General features: G+C 38.9%; 1 long non-coding RNA gene across 1 annotated transcript in view; it reads left to right on the top strand.

The window, feature by feature from the left end:
* Positions 1–970: 970 nt before the first annotated feature.
* The window catches only part of LOC103480688 (uncharacterized), a 90,517-nt gene continuing 69,753 nt past the window's right edge, over positions 971–21,734 (top strand). The window contains exon 1 of the long non-coding RNA XR_536145.2: positions 971–1,689. This is a non-coding gene — a long non-coding RNA (uncharacterized LOC103480688). The remainder of the gene's footprint in view (positions 1,690–21,734) is intronic.

Genomic DNA, 21,734 nt, shown 5'->3' with positions numbered 1-21,734 from the left:
CACCTTCCTGAAATAATGACCTACGTCTTTTTTTTTTTTTGCTACACTCGAAGAAGACTTTTTATGATTTTTTTCTTTTGTATTATTATTTTTGCCTAAATCTTTTGGCAAGAAAGAGGTGATGATTCCCCCCCCCAAATCATTTCTGACAAGATGGTGATGATATATATAAGTGAATCTTAAACTCATCATTGGATTGACTTGATTAAATGTTTCTAAATATAAACTCTTGACTATTCTGGAGAGTGCCCTGAGAGGATATTGGTTATGAATTTCTGCTACATCAATAAGCGGAATTTAATTTCCATCTTATCAAAATGCCTCTTGGGTTCCACCCTTTGTATGTTCTCCAGGAGTCTCCTACTACCCTGAGGTAGACCCAGAACTCCCTAGAGGGAATTGGGAGCACCTAGGAATCCCCTGTGAGAACCTGCAGAATGAGAGGCCTCCCTGGATTTCCCTCCCTGGACGTCCCTATCTGCAACTCAAATTTTGATAAACAGAAGACAGCATTTGAGTGGATGGATGGTTACATCTGAAGATTTTTTTAAAAAAATATCACTGAATGCTAGTAATAAATGATCAACTTTAGTATAAAACATAAAGCAGACATGAACGTGCAGAGAAAGTAGAGTATATCCTAAAAGATCAGCTGGTGAAATACGAATAGACAGTCCGAAGCTGTTGAGGCAGCAGCGAGCTGAGCCTCACCTTGGATTGCGCAATCTCTCGCTAACTATTCTGCCATTCCTGTCCATCCATCCATCCATTTTCTTTACACCCTTGTCCCTTAGTGGGGTCGGGAGGGTTGCTGGTGCCCATCTCCAGCTAACGTTCCGGGCGAGAGGCGGGGTACACCCTGGACAGGTCGCCAGTCTGTTGCAGGGCAGTTTTTTATTTATTCCATCCATCCATCCATTTTCTTTACACCCTTGTCCCTTAGTGGGGTCGGGAGGGTTGCTGGTGCCATTCCTGTCTGTATGCCGCTAATAAAATGGTTAAAAAACATTTAATACATGGACTGATTTTCCATGATTTAGCTTATTTGTATCATTTAAAGTGTTTTTTGTCACCAACTGTGTGTGTGTAACGTGATTCGTGTGCGGAGGAGTGATCATAAACGGCAGAGAACAGATTCGAGGTGAGGCAGGCAGTTTTCTTGCCTCATGGCAGGGGGCGCTCATGATCCCAGACATTGATCTTATGACTCCACGTCTGCAGAGTAAGAAATAGCGCGGTAGCCATACAGTAAATAAGTCGAATGCAGCGATATATGTTTTCTCCTGTCTTCCGACGTCAACATGGATGACTACATGTCTACACTTAAACAGTTTTCTAAAGTTAATTTTCAGTTGAAGCAGGAAATAATAACTAAAGGAAGACCAACACCGGAGCTGAAAGGTTTGCTTCGAGAAAGAAGGGTACCGCTTCTCTCAAACAGAGTGGAAAAGACTGGCTTTGTGAATGTCCTGCTAGAAACGGCCTTTTCTGCTTCCCTTGCCTTCTTTCCTCGACGTGTGGCACTGTGTGGACTCAGATGGGATTTTGTGGCTTAAATAATTTGTAAAAAAAAAACCTCACCAAACATGAGCGGCCGACCACTCGTACTCAAAACCAGGTCGCACTAGAAACGTTTGGGATGTCGAGGACAGACTTGGCTTGCAGAATGGACTTCATTTATAAGTAAAGGTAAGACGTCAATAACATGTTTAGTTTTTTTTAATGTAATGTGCGTGTTGTGGGCTACAGTTTCTATGTGTGAAGAATTCAGAAAAGAAACAACCCACGAACTATTGTTAAATTAGCTAATAGCAGCGGTAGCTAATTAACCACAGCAATCACTTATTAATGAAATATTAAGCCTAAAAACATACCACTGCAACAGACTGAATGTTCTGTTCTTTGTGCAAAATATTTGAGTGTATTTTGGTGTTGAATCCTGAAACACGGAGTGGCGTTGTCAGTTGCTCTGGCAACTGACAACAACGCTTGGCCGATACAGAGAGCGAGAAAGAAGTGGTTTGGAGTTGTACTTCGGTTTTTCCCTTTGCTGTGGAGCATACCACGAAATTAATAACACCTACATTTTCAAGTTTCATGGAGTTAACTGAATTGTCGTTAGCGCGGCTATGGATGGCATATGAAAGAATAGAATTTTGTCCTACAACATTGAGCACACGCTGTACGTAAACAACAACATGGGAGGTGCCCAAAGCTCAGGACACTGTAATGACGTCACTACTACAGTTAGCTGAAGCAGAGTGTGAACAACAGCTGTTGTTTATGAACATAAGCTAATAAGGAAATGCTTTGGTTGCAGTGGTTTTGGCTTTTGTTGTACCCTGTCAGTACTCCTGGTCTCTGCAGTTCGCATCACATCAACAACTGTTAGTCATTATGGCAACAGATGCATTCTGGGTTTTTCTCAGTATTTTAACATTCTTTCCAAACAGCACAATCATTCAAGAATGAGTTTTTTGTTGTTTTTTTTCCCCGTACGATCAACCTTACTGTGTTTAAGTGGTGTAACAAACAGTACTCAAACACTCATTTGACACCAAACACTCATTTGACACCTATATTAGTGAAGTTGAACATTTATGAGCCAAACATGGGCAGATTTTGAACAGAAAAACAAGTCTTTAAATACAGTGGAGAATCACAAGTGGACTGAAGTTGCAGTACAGTTCTTTTAAAGTAATCAGCAGAGTACTGGTTTGATAGGTCTCCAAACTATCCAGTCTCAGTCATCATTTTATTGATTTTCACATCTGCACTTGACAAATATCCATGTAAATATTCACATTATATCCTTATATTTTAGCAGGAGACGTTAATATTGTTGCTCTCCTTTTACATGGATATTAGTCAAATGAATGTCTCAGTTCACCGTTCCAAACATAACATCATTACTTTTCTGCAATTTTTGGCTGCATTCTCAGTTACTGCAATCTCCTTTATTCAGGAATTTAACATATTTCTCCATTTGGTCATGGAAATCATCATAGCTTTGCATGAAAAATGATAATATATTACTCTTAAATAAAATCCACTGATAATCAAAGTCAACCCAAGCATAGAAGGGATTTTTTATTTTTTTTACCAGAATAATGAATGAATGTGGCCCAATTTCCCTTCATAAATTGTTTCTTATACGATTGGATTATTTGATGCATAAATAACACAAAATAAAAGGCACATCATAACAGCTCATCCTTTTAATCTTTATTTCTGCGCTGCTTTTCTACTAAACTGCTATTTTTGTTTTAAATCATAGCAGAAATATTGTGTAATGGAACTTTTTCTCTTTGGACTTTTTAAAAATTTCTACCCAAATCATCCTGACTTGGAGTGCTTTAAACTACGCAGACTTTCAAGCTATAATTACTGGACAAAAATATCCGGTGTCTAAATCCACATGGTAATAACGCAATTAAAGTGGTGTTTCTGAGGCTTGGTAATCGTCTTTGACAAGGCTTACAATTCAATTAACCCCATTTAACACTTTGTTTCAACTTCCTGTGAGGCTAATTTGCTTTAAACTTACATTACTTGCTATAATTATGCCTAAGGAAATGTCCAGTTCCTGAATTATCAGTTGTTTATGTGAGTGAAGCACAGATTCCTTTTATTTGTATTTTATTTTTTAGAGAATAGGATCAGTTCTTATGCTGATGGATAACTCTAGGGAAAATTCTGCTGTCTGTTCTGTCCTGAATAAAATGATATCTGTATCATTTATAATGAAGTTGGTCTGACTTTATTGATGTGTCGAATGCTGTAGCAAGGTGTTGAAGTTTGAAAAAGGTGAGTCTCCCTTAAAAACCATACCTTGCCTTTTTAATTGTTTAATTTTTTTGTCAATTTTTGAACGGATTCATGAGGTTACTGTGTGATATTATCTATCCAGTAATATAAAAGCACAACCTGTGCAGCACTTTTCTAGACACTTACCAAGGCAAGCCATGGATCAGACCCATTTAATCACTGCTTTCTTGTTCTCTTCTAAGCTCACGCTGCCTGTGACATATTGAGCCGGCAAACTTTCCATGTTCTCCTGGAGAAGGTCATTGGGCCAGGCCCAATCTAGCCTGTGAAACCGAGCCAAGATTTTCACTGCTGTCATTCAGATTAGTATTAGACGCGAGCGCCTTTCCTAAGCAAATCAGACAGTGTGAAGGACACGACCATTCTTCCATTCAAGCACGCCCGCTTCTTGTTAAAGAGAGGCAGGGCAATGAGTTGTAGGACAAAGGGAAGTTTGTGGGAAGTCCTTCTTGTTCCTGATTACTTTTTAAAGAGAAAAGCCATTTTATCATGTTTGACAAGCAGTGAGTGAATTGCTCTCAGTCGCAAGGCCTTTGTGGATATTCCAAGAATGCTTCCAATTCCTCTTTGAAAATTCTGCATGTTTTCTTCTTCCAAGAAGTGATCTCGCTCTTTGGATGTAAACCAACTTCCAAGAAATCTTAAGTGTGTTGAGCAATTGTGGAGCAGGGACGAAACCGCATGTGGAAAGGTCACATGACTGTATTGAAATGATTATAGTATGAGATAAAAATGAACAGCAGAGTTGGCATGTAGAGTGACAGACCTTTGTCAGGATGGTTTTTCTCTCTTAGCCTAGATACCAAGGATTATTTGGTGTGGAATGGAGTGATACAACTGTGGTATCTTCTTCTGTTAAAAATCAACCCTGCTGAAAATCTGAGTAGTTTTAACTGACCATTTAGACTGGCACTGGGTCAGAGTTTGTCTGAGCTCAGATGAGTTTCTCAAAGCTTTGGCCTGCCAATAACAATTTCACCCAAATCAAATCTCTGTTTTAAAATTTAAAGATATAAAGACTGAATTAAAAACAAGATATTTTTTCCCTTTTCTGGAGTGATGCTTTCGTAAAACATTTAAAATTGGGAGCGGAGATGATGTCACGTTGGTGTGTAAAAGAGCAGGCCCTAAATCGGACAAACAGAAATCTCTGCCCCACATACATGGCAAATCTACAATGGCCCAGCCGAGTTTCCCCACCATTAAGTATGAGTAATGCTGTCTGCCCAGTACATTCAAGAAATGTCATCCGTCTCTCCTGGTTAAGTTAATTAAACTAAATTTCTCTTTGATAGCACCAGTTTTGCCCATATTGGTACACATTCCAGAAGTACAAGCTCCCTGCAAAGCAAAACACAAACCTTCTCGCATTGTTTCACAAAACAAGAAAAACATGGTCTGACATTCACTCGTAGTCAACAGCAGACCCAAAAGCATCCACACAGATATGTAAAGGGGGCATGGAGTTTTTAGGATTTGAATTGTGTTACCATCAATAAAGGAAACACAAGCTGCAGTAATCGAAAACTTAGCTGGAAGCACTATCAAATTTGGTTGGAGAATTGGTATCAATTCTCTTGGAAGGACAAACTTGCACCTGGACCCAATCAGCACTGATTGGAGAGTGGCATCAAGCCCGCGATGAACAACACAGCTGATAGAACACGCCATCTTCAAGCCTGGGAAAAGTAAGTGATAAAATTGAGCTTTTAAATGCTGCTTTCCTTTTCGTTTCTAATTTTTGTTTGTCAGTATTCAGAAGCATAATGTTTGCTAACTTATAGCACACATTTTATGAGCTTAGAGTAAGAAGCCTCAATATATACAGGGTACACTTTACTTAAATACACAGGTAAAATAAAAACTTTTAATGGTTATCTTTTCTGTCTTTGGCCGTTAAACTTATTTACAAACTTGTTGGCATGTTAACCGCGTGGTTCAAATCAGGAATCATGTCAGTGCCTTCAGGAAAACACTGTTGCTTTCCATAAAGAGAAGTGCCATGTAGAAGGACTTCTGTGCACTTTCAGTCTGAAGATTATGGCCACAGGCTACAACTTCACATCCAGTCTTATCACTGACAGGCTAACAGAGATTTCTGGGAACCTTCCCAAAGCTGCTTTGCATCACTTGTTAAAAGGTAACTTTTGATGGATTTCGTTTACGTTGTAATGGGAAACATGTGACAGCCGGAGTAGAAAGACACCAAAGCAAACTTAAAAGAAAAAGCCCTTTAATATGCATCACATTAGGTGCTTTAGGCAAACATGCTAATATGTGAATGTTTTGAATATTTGTATTACATTTTAAATGGTTTAAGTTGCCCTTCAAACTCCAACCTGAGTTTTATGATTATAGTTGCTACTGCAGATCCTAAAAACATTTTTATTAACTGTTCAGTCTTGTCAAATGTCACACTGTTTCTCAAATAGGTTAGACAGACATAATGTGATCAAGGAATATTTTTGCAAAAAACATGTCAGGAGTTTTTCTTTGTATGCGCAAGTGTTTCATAATATAGTACGTTTTTCGCTTCGAAAGAACTGCTAAAATTAAAATGAATCACTCCATGTTCTCTGGCATCACCATGAGCAAAGGCGTGCTTCAAGGTTGTGTGCTTAGACCTATAGTTTTCTCCTTTAACACATATGTGACCTGAATGCCCTACCTATTTATTTGTTGATAATACAACCATTGGCCTCAACCTTGATAAAGTATGCTACAGAAATAATATTTTCAGTCATACAGGGACTTGATCCTGACAAAAGGATATTAATGATGCACATTGTCTTTAGGTGAAATTGATCAAATCACCTACACTAAGATGGCTCTCAGTAAAATGATTTATTTGTTAATTTATGGTTAATTTTTCATAGGTCTGAGACTAAGAAAGATGATATATCTGACTATATAGCCTTTCCAACTGTTCAGAGGGTACATAGTGGCTATATTAATTTTATGCTTTGGAAAAGATCCTTTCTGAAAGGCTTTAGCTAAAAAAAACAACAAAAAAACGCAGTCTACTAACTTTTTAGGGCTGAACCTGGTCCGATTAGATTCAATAAAGGCAATTTTCAATGAAGCCTTTTCCTCAATAAAATTTTTTTTTGAGGGCTTGTATCCCAGCACAGGGACTGCACACTGTCTTGACAGCCGAGAGGAACGGGGTGGAGCAGCTATTTTTACCTGAAGCCCAGGAGTGAGCTCAACAAGGAAGGTGAAAGGAGAGGAAGAGTGGAAATTTAGACAGCACTCGGGAATGTGAATTGTGCAACGTTAATCATCTGGACAGCAAAGACATTAACTGTGTATGAAGCTCGGGTCTCTAGATGTTGCACGAACTGTTCAAAAAGTGACAGAGAAGGTGTGTAACATTTTTTTTAAAGCGGAAAGAGGAAGGCTGATATGATTAAGTGTGAGTCACGCTGTAGTGAAAATTTGTGTGTGTAATGGCCTTGTCAAGGTGATATGCACTGGCTTGAGTTACTCTTTTAGTTGAGGTGCACTTTGTTAATCCCCAAAAGAAGAAGCAATGCGAGGTGCTGGGGTGGCGCGGGGTGAAGCCTTAGTCCGTGATGTGGACGTCACAGGTTTGATTCCAGGCCTCGGATAAAAGCAGCTAGAGTCAATGAAAAGAAGAGGCAATGGTTCCCAAGTCATGTTGTGGTTCATGATGGCACACTGATGAAAAATTATGGTGAGATTATAGCAGTACAGCAACAATGCCACGCAATGTATAACTGTGTGTGTATTTGTTGCCTTGTTATAACTTTACAATGACTTGCTGAGCATCTTCATGTTGGGATTGCAAATCTTTTGATCTTATTCCAGAAAATGGTATGGCAAGATTTTGCAGATTGCTGAATCCGTCAGGATTTGCAACAAAGGTCCAGTACTAACCCGTTATTAAAAAAGCAGGCTCGCCTTTTGTCATTTTCAGAGACTGCAATGCTTGTTGACGCACTTTGGGAGCACAGATTTTAGAGGAACCTATGTAAATGAGATCTGTTGCTTCTCACCTGCCTCTTGGATTTTAAAAGATTTTTATTCACATGAAGAAAGTGGGAGGGAGGGGGCCTTCATGCTATAAAACCTGTTGCATACTTTATGGATACTGTCAGCTTTTTATCTCCTGCTGCAAAGCTTATCCAGATTCATCATTGCCATACCCTTTTTGAAAGGATATGGCTTTCTCTACTGGTCGTTTTCATGGAAATATAATTGAATGGGTGGCTTTAAATCATTTTTAAGTCTCGATAGTTGTCTGTTTACTTTGCAGACCTTACATGAACTCACCGAACACTGCAAAATGACATTTGACTGTTACTTGAGCACGATACTTGATGTGCTGAGAGGCAGGGATCAGATCAGACAGATCACTTGTTGTTCTGTCAGCTGAACCATCCATGAATTCAGAATGGTTTTCCATGGGAAATCTTTCAAACATGTTACCATAGGTAGCAGAAAATGGTACAAATGTGATGAAGCCAGTAATATTTCAGATTTAACTCTGCTGAAACTGTGATACTTTTACTTCTTAGCAACTTTTGCTGGAATACAAATGCACTATGAAAATTAAGTAACATTTGTATCACTCAACTTGAGTTGTTTTTTTTATCTCACAGTAAAGGCAGGAGGATTTTAAACAAATTGGATTAAATGGCTGCAAAAAAGAACCAAAGCTGAGGAGTTTCAATAATAATAAAAAAATGATTGTACTCCAAACATTGCCAGTTTTTTACTTTTCTTTTTGTATTTCGTCCCCGTAACAAACGAACAAGTTACGCAAATGTATTTTCATAAATTAAGATGGTCATAAAAATGCTCATATCTTGCATGACTAATTGTAATTTTCTGATTTATTATTGTACACATTTCTGTGGTTTGAGACTCTGGATTCTATTTGGTCCAGTTGACTAGAGAATATGGCCCCAAATTAAGCAAGATACTAAGAAAATGTACTTATTTGTCAAATGGTCTGTGCAAAGCATCCTACAGCAAAATATTTTGTTCCATACCCATTTGCTCATTTTAGGAATAAAAAGATAAAATCTGCATTCCATAAATGTCCAGTTTGTGATAGCTAGTCAGTCATAACGACAACTTGAAATGTCTGCAAAGTGGTGCAGTTTACCTAAACACTGAGGGGGAAAAAAATCAATAGTTCTCTTTGATATATAAGCAACGTAAAAAAAAAAGCATGACTGTGCATCTGCTAAAAGAGTATAACCCTGTGATGACCTTTGCAGATTTAATCTGGCCAAATCACAACCTTGTGACCACATTTCATCAGCTTCACAAACAGCCATTTCTCAAATGGAAAAACGGGCATTTTGTTCACACCTCACCTCAGATTACAGGACCAACTGTAAATACACACAATGTTGCTCGTGTTTAGTGACTGAACTCATTTGGTCGCCGCAGTTTAAAGGGGGGAGTCAGTGTCATTGCTAATCATTTCGCAGCAAATAGACAAGCCAATGGGGGAAAAAAACAAAGGTAGCCATGGAAGAAGGTTGATTGTTGACTGTGTAAATGTGCCCATTTGCTTTAGTTTATTATCCTGCTTAAATTAACAATGAGGACTCCAGCTTTTTAGATGACTGACGAACCGCGTCGGATATTCAATTGAAATATCCTGGTATTTTAAAGGGCTTAAGATGCTATGCACCCTAATAAGATTTTTAGTGTCTTTGAAAGAGAAGCAGCCTTAAAGAATCCCAGATTCTCCACCATACTGAATCGGTTGTTATTGGGATCATTTTCATGTACCCATCCTTAGTTTGACACTAGACTCACTTTGCACAACATACAAAGTTCCAGTTAGTTTTTGCAGCATTTTTGCAAATTCCACACATTTGTGGCAATGGAACAGAAAAGTAATTTCCATACAATTTATCTGAGACATTCACTCATTCGATTGTCATCAAATGGGCTTCCTTTGGACAGAAAAATTTCCATTAAAAAAAAAAAAAAAATCTGAAATCAGTATTTAAAATTTTTTTTATTTATTTATTTTTGCATATTTGTTTTTCAGATAATTTTACTGTGACCATCATCAGATTGTAATTGTTGTAATATGCCCCTGAAGTGACCTGCTTGCACAAAAGACCTGAAGTCGCCCACAGAACAGTGTGGTTGGTTAGGGAAGTAAATATGGATGCTACACATGTCTGCACATGTGCCTCAGACCTGACATTTTTGTGCACTCCAGGGTGTCAAAAGCATGACCAGCTGTATCAACTGTGTCTGCTTTCAGATGAAATGTGGCATGGTCATTCAGACTGAGCTCGCTTTGAAAATAATCACCTAAGACCATGTACGAAAGTGACCCCAGCCTGACTTGACAAAATCGGATTTGTGGTGTTAAGTGTGTCAAAACATTTTTTTATGTTGCTGCTTTTGCCTGCATTGTATGAATGTAACCAAGACGGAATGAATTATTAAAATTGACATACATTGGAACCTCTAAAAACTATATATATTTTTATACATTTTTGTATAAGTCTATGATTTCATTTGCAAGAGGAAGAACCCAAATGGAGCAGATAAAACTTGGGAACAGTGTTATGGGACTTATAATGTGCGTGTATATGCATTTGTGTGTGTGTGTATGTATATATATATATATATATATATATATATATATTCTTTAAGATACAAATTCAATTTGTGGGCAGAGTTTTCCATCACATTTACTCTGTCATTCTCCATAATATGATTGTACCAAAGTTTTGCTTTTACATATTAATTCTCAGCTAAATTCTAAGTATCAGGTATATATTTAAAGATGGGGTCAAATTTATTTGTAGGTTCTACTAAAAGACGCAAAAAAAACAATCTGTCTGAGATTCTGTTCAAAAGAAACAATTTAGCTGCAGAGATCTTACCACACATTCCAAACATAGTTAGAAACAGAAAATTGTGGTTGGTAGGGGTGGCTTCATAGCCAGATGTGAGAGATGTTTTGTTGAGAGATGTCATCTGAAGAGGCAATGTTCTGCAGGTGTGACAGTCCTCCAGTCCTACCTCACACTATTTCTGCTGCTCGTCAGTGAGGATTTCAGTTGTGTCATTGGCTGGTGTTTTTCTGGTCCACTGTGCTTTATCAAGACCAACATCAGCTCTGCTGTCCAGTAGAAAGTTTTTAGGCACTTCATGCTTCCCTCTACTGACAAGCTTTATAAAGAAGCTGATGTAATTTCCAACAGGCCTCTCTCAAAAGTTCCAATACCTGCTTCATTGGCTGTAATATCACTGCTTGATTGGCCAGAATAAGTTCTGCACATTTTTTTTATTTTTCAGTTGAAAATAAGCTACTAAAACTGCTAAACTTGTAGGTATTTTACGCCTCATCACATGTAGCTTTAGAGCAGGTCTTTTGTTGACCAATTACCTTTATTTTACTTTCTCTCCAGGCTTTTCTGCTGCTTTTGTTGGTTTAACGGTTTACTTCACAGCATCTCGCCCACTGCACGAACTCTCAAAAGCAACTGCTGTTTGTAGAAAAACTTTCACTCTTGCTTCTCTGCCTGCCATTTAACTTGACTGAGCTTGCTCTAATGTAAACCAACATGACAGATTCAGTAACTGCGATTCAGGCTCTTTAAAGCTGCCACCCCATTCACACAAGGCAAGAGTCGATCTCGGTGGCCTGGCACTATTTTCCATCCCAGATTATTCACAAATAGATCTCCGGCCCCTGTAATTGTCTGCACTTGAGCTTCAGAGGGCAGCGTCTATTCTGAGCCTCCGTACGTTGTAAGGAAATGATTAATTCTGTTTTCGTAACCATGGAATGTTTGAGATGCGCCGCACTGTAAAAATATTTTATTCACTGGAATTTCTGAGTTGGAAATGTCAATTTCTCCCCAATCCTTTCTCTCCCCTTGACTATAATCAGCGACAGCTCCTATTTTTCCAGATTATACAGACATCGCCATAAATACGGTGGGGGGGGGCGTGGAAATAAAAATTGCCGCCGTGCTGAGTTTACGCCTGACAAACAACATCCACGCAGAGATCTGACACTGCAATTTGCACTTACACACAGAGGCAAATCCTCGCCTTATTCAAGATACATTTCCAGTACAGACCTATTTTGCAAATCAATCATGCGGCACAAAACAGTGGCACAAAGGCTTATATTTTCTAACTGCCCAAAGTTGGAAAGCAGTAAAAGAAAAAGAAATGCGGGGTGTTTATGGAGAATATGAATGAAGGTAGCATGCAGTTTTTATGCCTTCTAATAAGCCCCCAAGGCTGGGGAACATTACGACTCTACTGTTTTACAGCCACTGATGGTCTGCGCAGAGATGTGCACTGTGCATCTCCTGGGTATGTATGCATAGCGACTTGGCAGAAACAAACCCCGAACTGTCGGCTAATACGATCCTCGTGAATGTATCTGGCTATGAATCAGTCGTCTGACATTCTTTCCCCTGACGCCTCTCACAAACAACGGGCTAAATAAATGCGGAAGAGTGCGGGCATGTTTGTGAGCAGGTCTACGTGAGCATGGTTGCGTACTTTCAGGGGTCCATTAGGCATTGAGCAATGAACAGTTTTAACTGTTGACCCCCACTGTCCTGACATTTTTGGGGGAATGTTACAAAAAAAAAAAAAAAAAAACTGGCGCTATCTTTACCTGAGACGAACAGTGAATTTGTTCTTTTTTTGTAATTTTTTTTTAATTAATAATATTAACTGAGTTTTGTTTTGCAAAACTAGCAGCAATGCTGGTGTGGGATAACTATAATCCAGTTTATGCTCAACACTCAGGCTAGGAGCTCTATTAGAAGTTTTGCTTAGTTTTTACTTGGCACTTTGATATGAAAAGAAAGAGCTATCTCATGGCTTTGTTTTCTCTCAAATGTGCACTTTGATGTTTTAAACCTGCTGAATGTGAACCACTTTCATTTGAGATGCATGACTTGCCTGCGCCGCGATTAGGCGCAGCACCGCATATCTCCTTGGATATCTGCTAAATCGGCACCCAGCAATTTTCCACAAATGTTACACACCACTCACATAAGCTCAGTTCAATCTGTGCATACGATTTTTACACAAAGCTCTTCTGGTACATTGGAGTTGTAGATCCATTATTCAGGGTTTTAAATTTGTTACAGTGCTAAGATATGTAGTTTTGTTCAAAGGGTAACCTGCGACTATATGCTTTTCTTTAAAGTGATCGTTGTTGGTGTTTAGTAACACAAGTAGACAAGAAAAAGTTCTACCACAATTTCTCAGTTGAGTGTAGGCCTGGGCTTTGACTGGACCATTCAAACACATGGACATGCTTTGGTTTCGACTTGTTCCATAAGAGCTCTGGCTGTGTGTTTATGCTCCTTCCTCCACTGGAAGGTGAACCTCCTCTCAGTCTCCAACAGATTTTCTGAGTTTAGCTCCATTAATCTTCCCTTCAACTCAGAGAAATCTTCCTTTCCCTGCAGACGAAAGCCAACCCCATAGCATGAAGCTGCCACCACCACTGTATTTTAGATAGGGAAGTGTGTTCCAGCACACACAGTGCTTTGCATGTAGGCTAAAAAACTCTGTTTTGAACTCTGTTTCCAGATTGCTAGCTGTTTCTTTCATACTTTTGGCCTTTTTGCTGCTTTACTAAGTGATGTTGTTCTTGTCTTGTGGTTTTCAGATGGGTCCAGATATCTCCTTTATTTGTATCATTTTCAAGTGACAGTGTTTCATTTTACTTGGTCCACTTGATGTTGCCCCAATAAAATGTAAATAAGCTGCACTGAATTTTGTGACAAAATGTGAAAAGGTTTGAGGGATGTGGATGCTTTTTCCAAGGCCGCGTCGCGCATGAAACCGATCGCCATCCACACGACTGATGCTCAGGCATTTTTTTCTTCTTCTAAATTTTCTCTAATGCATAAAGAGTCAATGTGACATTTTTCAATTACTGCTTCCCAGAACATGCCAGCCAATATAATCAATGGCTTTCTAAAAATATTTAGACTGGGGGAGGGATCAATATGAGAGATCATTCCCGTTTGACTCTGATATGTTTACACAAATAGACCGCTGACGACAGTGAGCGCCCGCGAGGCTCCGTCATGTCCCCGGTTGTCCAGGTGCAGCTCCGATCGGAAAATGTGCATATAGGAAGCGGTACTAAATCTGGCTCTTCTTCCCAGGTGCACAGAGACTTTTCTTTTTTACATCTCATAATGCGAGGTTGAGCTCGTCTCGGAGCCCGTAAAACCTCAGGCTCAGAATATCGCCTGTGAATGCCCTGTCAGGGACGCTTTTCTTTGCAATGCGATTATGCTTGGAGATTTTTTCTGTCTCGCACATTTCAGCATGGGATGCATTATTTTTTTATCCGTTCTTAAATGCCAAAACATCAGACCCATCTGTTGTCGTATCGTAATACATTTTCACAAAATTGGGATTGCCGCAGCATGTAAGCAGAGTTAATTCAACCTTTAAACTTAAGCGTGGCTGCGTAACAGCAGCCCCCTGTCAGCTTGAAGAAAATGATGCCACAATTTCTAAGTGTATTTGTGTTATGCGGAGCACCCTCCACACTAATTGACTATTAATCTAATGTTGGGGTGGGGGCATGTCAGGTTTAAGACAAGGTGATTCATTTAGCTGAGACCTGAACGATGAAATTGCACCTTTACTTCTTGTGTTAATACAGAATAAATAAGTTCTTATATTTGTCTTATTTATATAAACTAATGTAATATTTCAATTTGGTACTGTAACATTGATAAATGCAGTTTTATTTTTTTATTTTTTTTATCTCCGATTCTGATAAAGAGCCACATAACTCCTCTTTCATTTGCAATCTGAACTGATCTAGAAATGCAAGTTCGAGGTGACTTCTTCGGTCATGTTTTGATAAAGGCCTCATTAGGTCAAAACCTGGAGAACGATGTAAAAAAAAAAAAAAAAAAAAACGACTTCTGGAGGTTGCGTTTGTAGCCGAAGAGGAAAAACTGCAGCCTCGCACAAAAAAAAAGTGTGTATAATACACCATCTGCTCGATCTGACAGGTGCATATTTTTAGTGCAAGACGCTTTGTGAATCCAGTGTGGAAAGAAAGCCATTACTGAGAGCAAAACGGATATATTAAAAAAAAAAAAAAAAATGAATGAGACTCCCTTACTCTTTGAATATCCCACTGAATGTCTTTCAAGTAGTGGAAATTACTTACTGTTTTAATGCTGTTTTAACACGTAGCAAGGAAACGATTAATCACATTTAGGAAAAGAAATAAAAAATATAGCTATGTTTGTTGTTTTCTTTAGTTTGTTTGTCTGTGACTTCTTCCAACTTGAACCGTCATTGTGACGAAGTTCACATGTCCCCTCTCTCCAGCAGCATTTTTCAGCTGCTGGGGAGATCCTGAGGCTTTCCCAGAGTCTGCGAGATGTACAGTCTTCCTGCCATACCCCTCCCCCCCCCTTCCCCTCTGGGTCTACAGCTAGATGGATGCGGCCCAACAACCTCCAGGGGAAAGTGGCCAGGAGGCGTCTAATTCATATACCTCGGAACTAACCTAAAGGATATAAACATTATAAACATTTCGGGGTAAAAAAAAAATACATTTTTTTCTTGATGGCCTCCTGACCCTCTTATTTCTCCCTTTGTGTCACCTAAAGGTTCAGTTGCTAAAAGGAAGAGTCGGGTAGCAGATATTTTTCTTTGCCTGCCCTTGTGTGAAATAATTACAAAAGACACATTTATTATGGTTTGAACATAAATATACCTTAATCTTAGACTGAGACTTGTTGAGTTTCATAAAGTCCCACTTTGCATGTCTCCGATATATAAACAAGACAACACTATTCAACCATTTATTTAGCAGAAGGTTATTCTAAAATGTGTGTAGTGGTGAATAAAGCATTAAATAAAGATTTTGTTTAGGCACAGCCCATTGCTCCATTTGCTTCCCCCATTAAATTCCCTTAAATTCACTCATGTAGGACAAGATCCCTAATTGCAGTATTTAATGTGTTAATGATTTAATTATTCTTTTAATTAATTTTACACGACTAAATGATTGACTTAATTCAAAGGCTCTTGGCTTTCCTTTGAAGTGTACGGAGGGGTGCGTAGCCTGCTGGAGATGATTTGCAGATGCTTTTAAATATAAAACTTGGAGAGAAAGCGGAATAATTCAACAAAAACAGAAACGTGTTATACCAACACTTCCTCCTTCAATAAGAAATAATGGATTTAATCTGCAATAAACCCTCACAATCTCCCTAAAGGTGGTTCCTAAGACAGAGAATGACCATTGAAATATTATAATGTTAATTAATCATCTACTCTTTTAGTCTAAATTTGGCAAATAGGGATAATAAAACTGTTTCAAAACTGATTCTTGTACATTTTCATACTATGAGAATGTTTCATAAATGTTTATTTGCTCACTCTATTTAAATTCACATAGACGTTTACTGATGGAGTGAAAGATGAGTTGAAAGATACTGTTTATGATGTGCAGGAAGCAAACAATTTGAACAACTTCTTTTCTCCGTCTTCTTGCAGCTCAGAATCCTACAGTTTCTGTATACCTGCCCCTGGCAGGTTATCAGTAGATTCAAACCTGTGTTGTCCTGCCAGTTCAAAACATTTAAGCCCCATGTGCACCCACAATGTTTACCAGTATAAATCCTATTTGTCGTTTGTGTTTACTGTGTCAATGCATGAAGTAAATTACAAATTTACCAGGCTATAGCTTATGTATGTACCCCATTTGACATGATTAAAGTACGTCTGAATTGGAATAAAATTGAAGTGCTGATGCAGATCAAGATCAGCTCAGTCAGTTGTTCATCTCCATTTTTTTTTTGTGTACCTATAAAAAGTTTGGAAACGGAAATCATTTACTTTAACACTGAATTTTGGGTTTTCGTTGCGCAAAAGTAAAATTACAGAAGGTAAAAGCTTGAAATGTTTTACTCTGCGAGGTGAATCTCTAAATGACAGTTTCACTTTCTGAGGTGACTGATGAGAAATGTTGCACTTTTACGACACCTGGGGGAACATTTTTTGACATACTATATGCTGGAAGCAATTTGCTGCTGTCAGAGATGTACTTCAATTATTTCTTAATCACCTAGTTGTCATACTATCCACGATCATATCTATTTTATGCTGCATTCAAAAAAATTTTATCACACAAAAATTTGTGAAAACATATATTTTTCTTTTTCATTCCTTGAGTGAAGACGGTCATTTATGCCCTTTGCAGTTTGTACTGAAAAGTCTCTGTTTTCATGGAAAATAGGATCTTTAGCAGGTAGTTGCTCACAATGCAGAAATCTAATCATTCTAATCTTTATTAGTATGAAATTTCAAACATGACATGTGGTTTTCAAATGATGTCGTTACCAGAAAAATACAGTACAGACTCCAAGTGTGGCAAATATTTGCAGTCAGCCCCACTGAGTCAACTTTTTGCAAAACCAACTTTTGTTTCGATTGCAGCTTCAAATCATTTGGAGTTTGTCTCTCTGCACACATAAAAACAGAATCGTTTTCTCCTTCGTTTGCAAAATGGTTTAATCTCAGAGATTGAAATTAGAGCAGCTGTGAACATAAATATTTAACTATTGTCAGTTTTTCTGTTGGACATCTGTCTTGATTTTGACTGGGCCACTCTTAACACATGAAGCAGAGTGAGCTTTGCTTCACACACAGCGTTTTGCATGTTGGACAAAATGTTTTGAGCTGGTCTCCATCTGACTAGATCACTTTCTTTCCCTTATTCTCTGTGTCCTGTACATGTTTGTGGAAAACCAAAGCCATTAGAGCAGAGATTTTTTCCTTTTTTTTCTTCTTGCCACTGGATCCAAAGTCTGTATTTGTAGATTGTCTGACTTATAGTTTCCTCCTGGGCTGTGGGGGAAAAAAAATCATACTTGCCACAAGCCTCCTGACTGTTGCTCTAATACTCTCCCTGTCCATATAAGTAGGCAGCCATGTCTTGGTAGGTAATGTTCAATCATAAAGGGTACGTTTTCCAGATCATTAGCCAAAAATAAAACCATGTACTGCTTTTCTTTCACTTCAGTACTTTAAGCTGCTTTGTGTTGGCTTGTTACATACATTCCCAACAAAAAGCAAAGTTTTGTGGCAATATGCGGGATTGCTCGGCGTGCACAAATTCTCTAGCAAGGCCCTGTAAATGTGATTTCCCTTAATGGAAGCACATTTTCTCTTGTTTGGAATAGGTGAGTAAGCATCAAGTGGTAAACCTGACAGGAAGCCCACGCAGGCTGTCGTGCCGCGGCTGTTTACAGTTAAAATATTTGCCTGTCTCTGGGATCTGAGGAGCAGGAGATAAGGGAAACGACAGGCCCTGTCACAAACAGAACCGTCTCCCTCCCACCAAAGTCTTCTTTATTAAGCGAACATTGATTTCTCTTCGCCTTTGATAATCCCCCCCACCGGAGTCTAATCAAAACACATCAAATGTTTGCTATCAAAGACAACCACGTCGAAAGAATCCCTAACCCCCCCGGCTGCCTTGTTTGTGACCGCGCTTTTGAAAAAGCATTTTTGTTGTTATAAAATCCTTAAATGACAGTCAAATCAGCAATCTTGTCCTGGTCCACCTTTTTTTTTTTTTTTTCTTTAATCATTTGCATTTCTCCAACTTTATCTTACAGTTGCCGTCACTCTTGCACAAGTTGAAAACAACAATTTCTATACAGTTTTTCCTCTGTGTGTGTGTGTGTGTGCGTGCGTGTGTTTAAGAGCTCGTTCGCAAATGTCTGTGGATGTGTACACAAGCACTCTTGCTTCCCACCTTGACAGGTTGCATTATTTCAGCATGTTCCCATGGTGCCAGGGTGTTCCACATCAGGAATGTGGGGCTTGGTGTTTTTTTTGTTTTTTTTTAACTCCAGCCTAAGCAGGCATCTGGGCTCGTCTCCCAGTTGCTGGGTTGGGGCCCCTCCTGGGCCTGGTGATGAGCGAAATTATTTTTAATGGATCTTCATAAAACCATCTGTATCAGCGCACCTGCACACTGGAAGGCTATCGACAAAATGATTATGATCGCAGGACCCAGAAATTGCTCTAAAATGTGTAATCATTTTGTTTGTTGTATCCAGTGCCTCCTTTCTTTCGTGTATCTGTATTCTTTGGGCCCGGTTCGACAAAGCAAGGCTATTATCGTTCTCCCGGACCCCGTATGATTTCCATTTAGATTCGAGATGGTGTTTCTAACGTATCATCACTCTGCGTTCAAGGATGCTTTTTATATTAAATGTCATGCGAACAGGCTGCATGACCTGGCCAGAGGTGCGTTGTCTGCAGCAGATAAAGGTTAATTGTGGATGTTAATTTCCACAGATTGCAAATATAATGACGCCGATTTACCATCCGAGTTGGACGCCGTCCCACAGGCTTTCAAAATGGTGCAGATGATGGGTTTAAAAAAACAAAAAACAAAAAAAAGCAAGGAATGAGTCTCCAGAGGGAAATTTTTAGTTAAAAAATTTCCAAAGTCGAGGTTTACGAAAATGTCCAACATGCTGAAATCCCAAAATATTTAAAGAATCTGTCATTTATTCTAAAACTTGCATATTTGAGCTAGTTTTGTGAGCAATAATCAGATTCTCTACAACTCCCTTCCTGGGATCTTCCTTTATAGATTCCCGTACAAACCACAGGTTTCAGCCATTTTCAGGTTGGACCCCAGCACACCGTTACCGGTGGATGTCAGACTGAAGAAGTCTGGTTAAAATAGCATATCTGGTGGATAATGTCTCCCACCTCATACATGGAGCTGCTGCAGAACTGGAGAACCTTCAGTGACTGATTGCTTCATCCTAGGTGCACAAAAGGAGTATGACTGCAGGTCCTTCCTCTCACTTCACTGTTCCCAACAACTCGAGTGTTTGCATCCCTGCTGTTATCTGCAAATCTTTTCCATTCTCCTAAATAGTCTGAATAGTTTTCGTGCAAAAATCTACACGTACATTTTGTGAATATAATATATAATATATATATAATTTTTTTTTATGTCTTATAAGTAGGCCTGTCGCGATAAACGATAAATCAATTAATCGGACGATAAAAAAACCTATCGAGATCATTTTAATTATCGTCTTTATCGTCTCTTCCTGCCTTTTTTTCTTTCTGTTGATGACGCTGAATGAAAAAGGCTCAGCTCCGGTGCTCTCCACTGACCCTCCCTTCCTCATTTCCTTAGTCTAATGTCCAGCGCACATTACACTAGTTGTCGGCCCATTTTCAAACCCTGAGAGACACATTAGCCGGCAGAAATCCCAGGTATAACGGTTCGATCGGGTTCGTCGTGCCGTGTGGTGTCCAGCCACATGGGCACAAAATAACGGCTGCAAGTCCAGTTAACTAATTTTAATATCAGGCATTGATCAATGCTTTACTAGAATCTACCTGTGATGCATGTGGCTATAGAGTTAGCGTAAAGTCCTAGCTGAATGAAAATAATTATAACCTATTTATGTTATGTTGACGAAGAACAGCTGAAAACCTACCGGGTTCATCAACTGCGGTAGCAATTTGGCTCCAACTCCTCCCCTTGTCATTTCTATATTATTTGCACGAAACGTTAAATAAATATTAATGTTGTTTCCACATATCTCCGATGTCAACTGGACTTCGGGTTGCGCCGTGTCAGCTGTTTGGGATTCCCCTCCGTAATTTCCCCTCGGAAAGCAGGAGGAAAATCCGCGCCTTCTGATTGGCTACCTGCTACATTCAGCGTTAAGCTCCCAGTCAGCAAAAACCCCTGATTTAGATCGGAGCGGCCACGACAATCTACCGTAACCCACTCCGCACCGCAGGATGATCGGTTAGATCGGCCAACGATCTAAGATTGTCATAAGGGGAAAATGGGGGCAAAAAATGTAGTGTGAACTACTGCATTAGGTAGTCGGATGTGCCCGTTTTCTCTTTTTAAATCTAGAGATTACTGAAGGGCAATACAGACTTCATAATCTGCACTCTTTTGGTTGAATGCAGTATTTATTTCCACTTTGGCTTTATGTTGTTTAGTTTTTATTCAAGTACGTTTTTTGTTAATGGAGACTGAGAATCCATTTTATTTTTGTTTTTGGTGTTTTGTTTATTTAGTTGATCAGTTCCAGTGTTGCGTGTTATTTTGAAAATTAATATCAGGAAATCGCATTTATTATTAGTCATTTCCATGAAATCAGTGTCAAAAGGTCTTGAAACAATATTATCGTTTATCGCAATAATTTCTTTAGACAATTAATCGTCCAGCAAAATTTGTTATCGTGACAGGCCTACTTATAAGTAAGGGAACTATTACTGATATTAACTTTACAAAACCTAGCCTAAAAAAAATCCAAACTATCCTTTTAGAGTGCTTTATTTCCTTTCATGTACTACCTGAATCATTAAACAGTCTGCCACCTAGGGAACTCAAACAATCCGGTTTGACAAGTTCAGCTGTTTCTGCCACACATTCCCCAGTTATTTCTCATCAAAATTGATCTGTACAAAGATAAAGCTGATGTTTTATTTATTTTTGCCCTCGGAGACAGCTTCCAAAGTGTCAAGATTTACATATATTCAACTAAAATTGGGAGGGAGGGCGAAACCCTACAAAACCGAAAGTAAAAGCCACTGTCCCTGCACCTGCTGGGAAACGCTATAATGGAAATCAGTGTTGTGAAATTTAGAAAAATCTTTATTGGGAATGGCCATATCATTTTAAAGTGCTTCATTACAGCAACAGTGGTGGCCTGTGGGACATGTCCGCTCTAGATGTGATGTGCCTCATTCATCACTACAAGATTAATAAGCCTATGGAAAATGTCAAAACGGCAGCAAATTTTTCTTGTAAAACTGCTGCATTGCCTCATACCTGTTGTGCATATAATAGAATTGAAGCCCAAGGTGATTTA

Source organism: Poecilia reticulata, linkage group LG18 (assembly GCF_000633615.1).
Source record: "Poecilia reticulata strain Guanapo linkage group LG18, Guppy_female_1.0+MT, whole genome shotgun sequence".
Taxonomy (NCBI): Eukaryota; Metazoa; Chordata; class Actinopteri; order Cyprinodontiformes; family Poeciliidae; genus Poecilia; species Poecilia reticulata.
The sequence above is the reverse complement of the archived record's forward strand: the minus strand, read 5'-3'. Positions and strand labels throughout refer to the sequence as shown.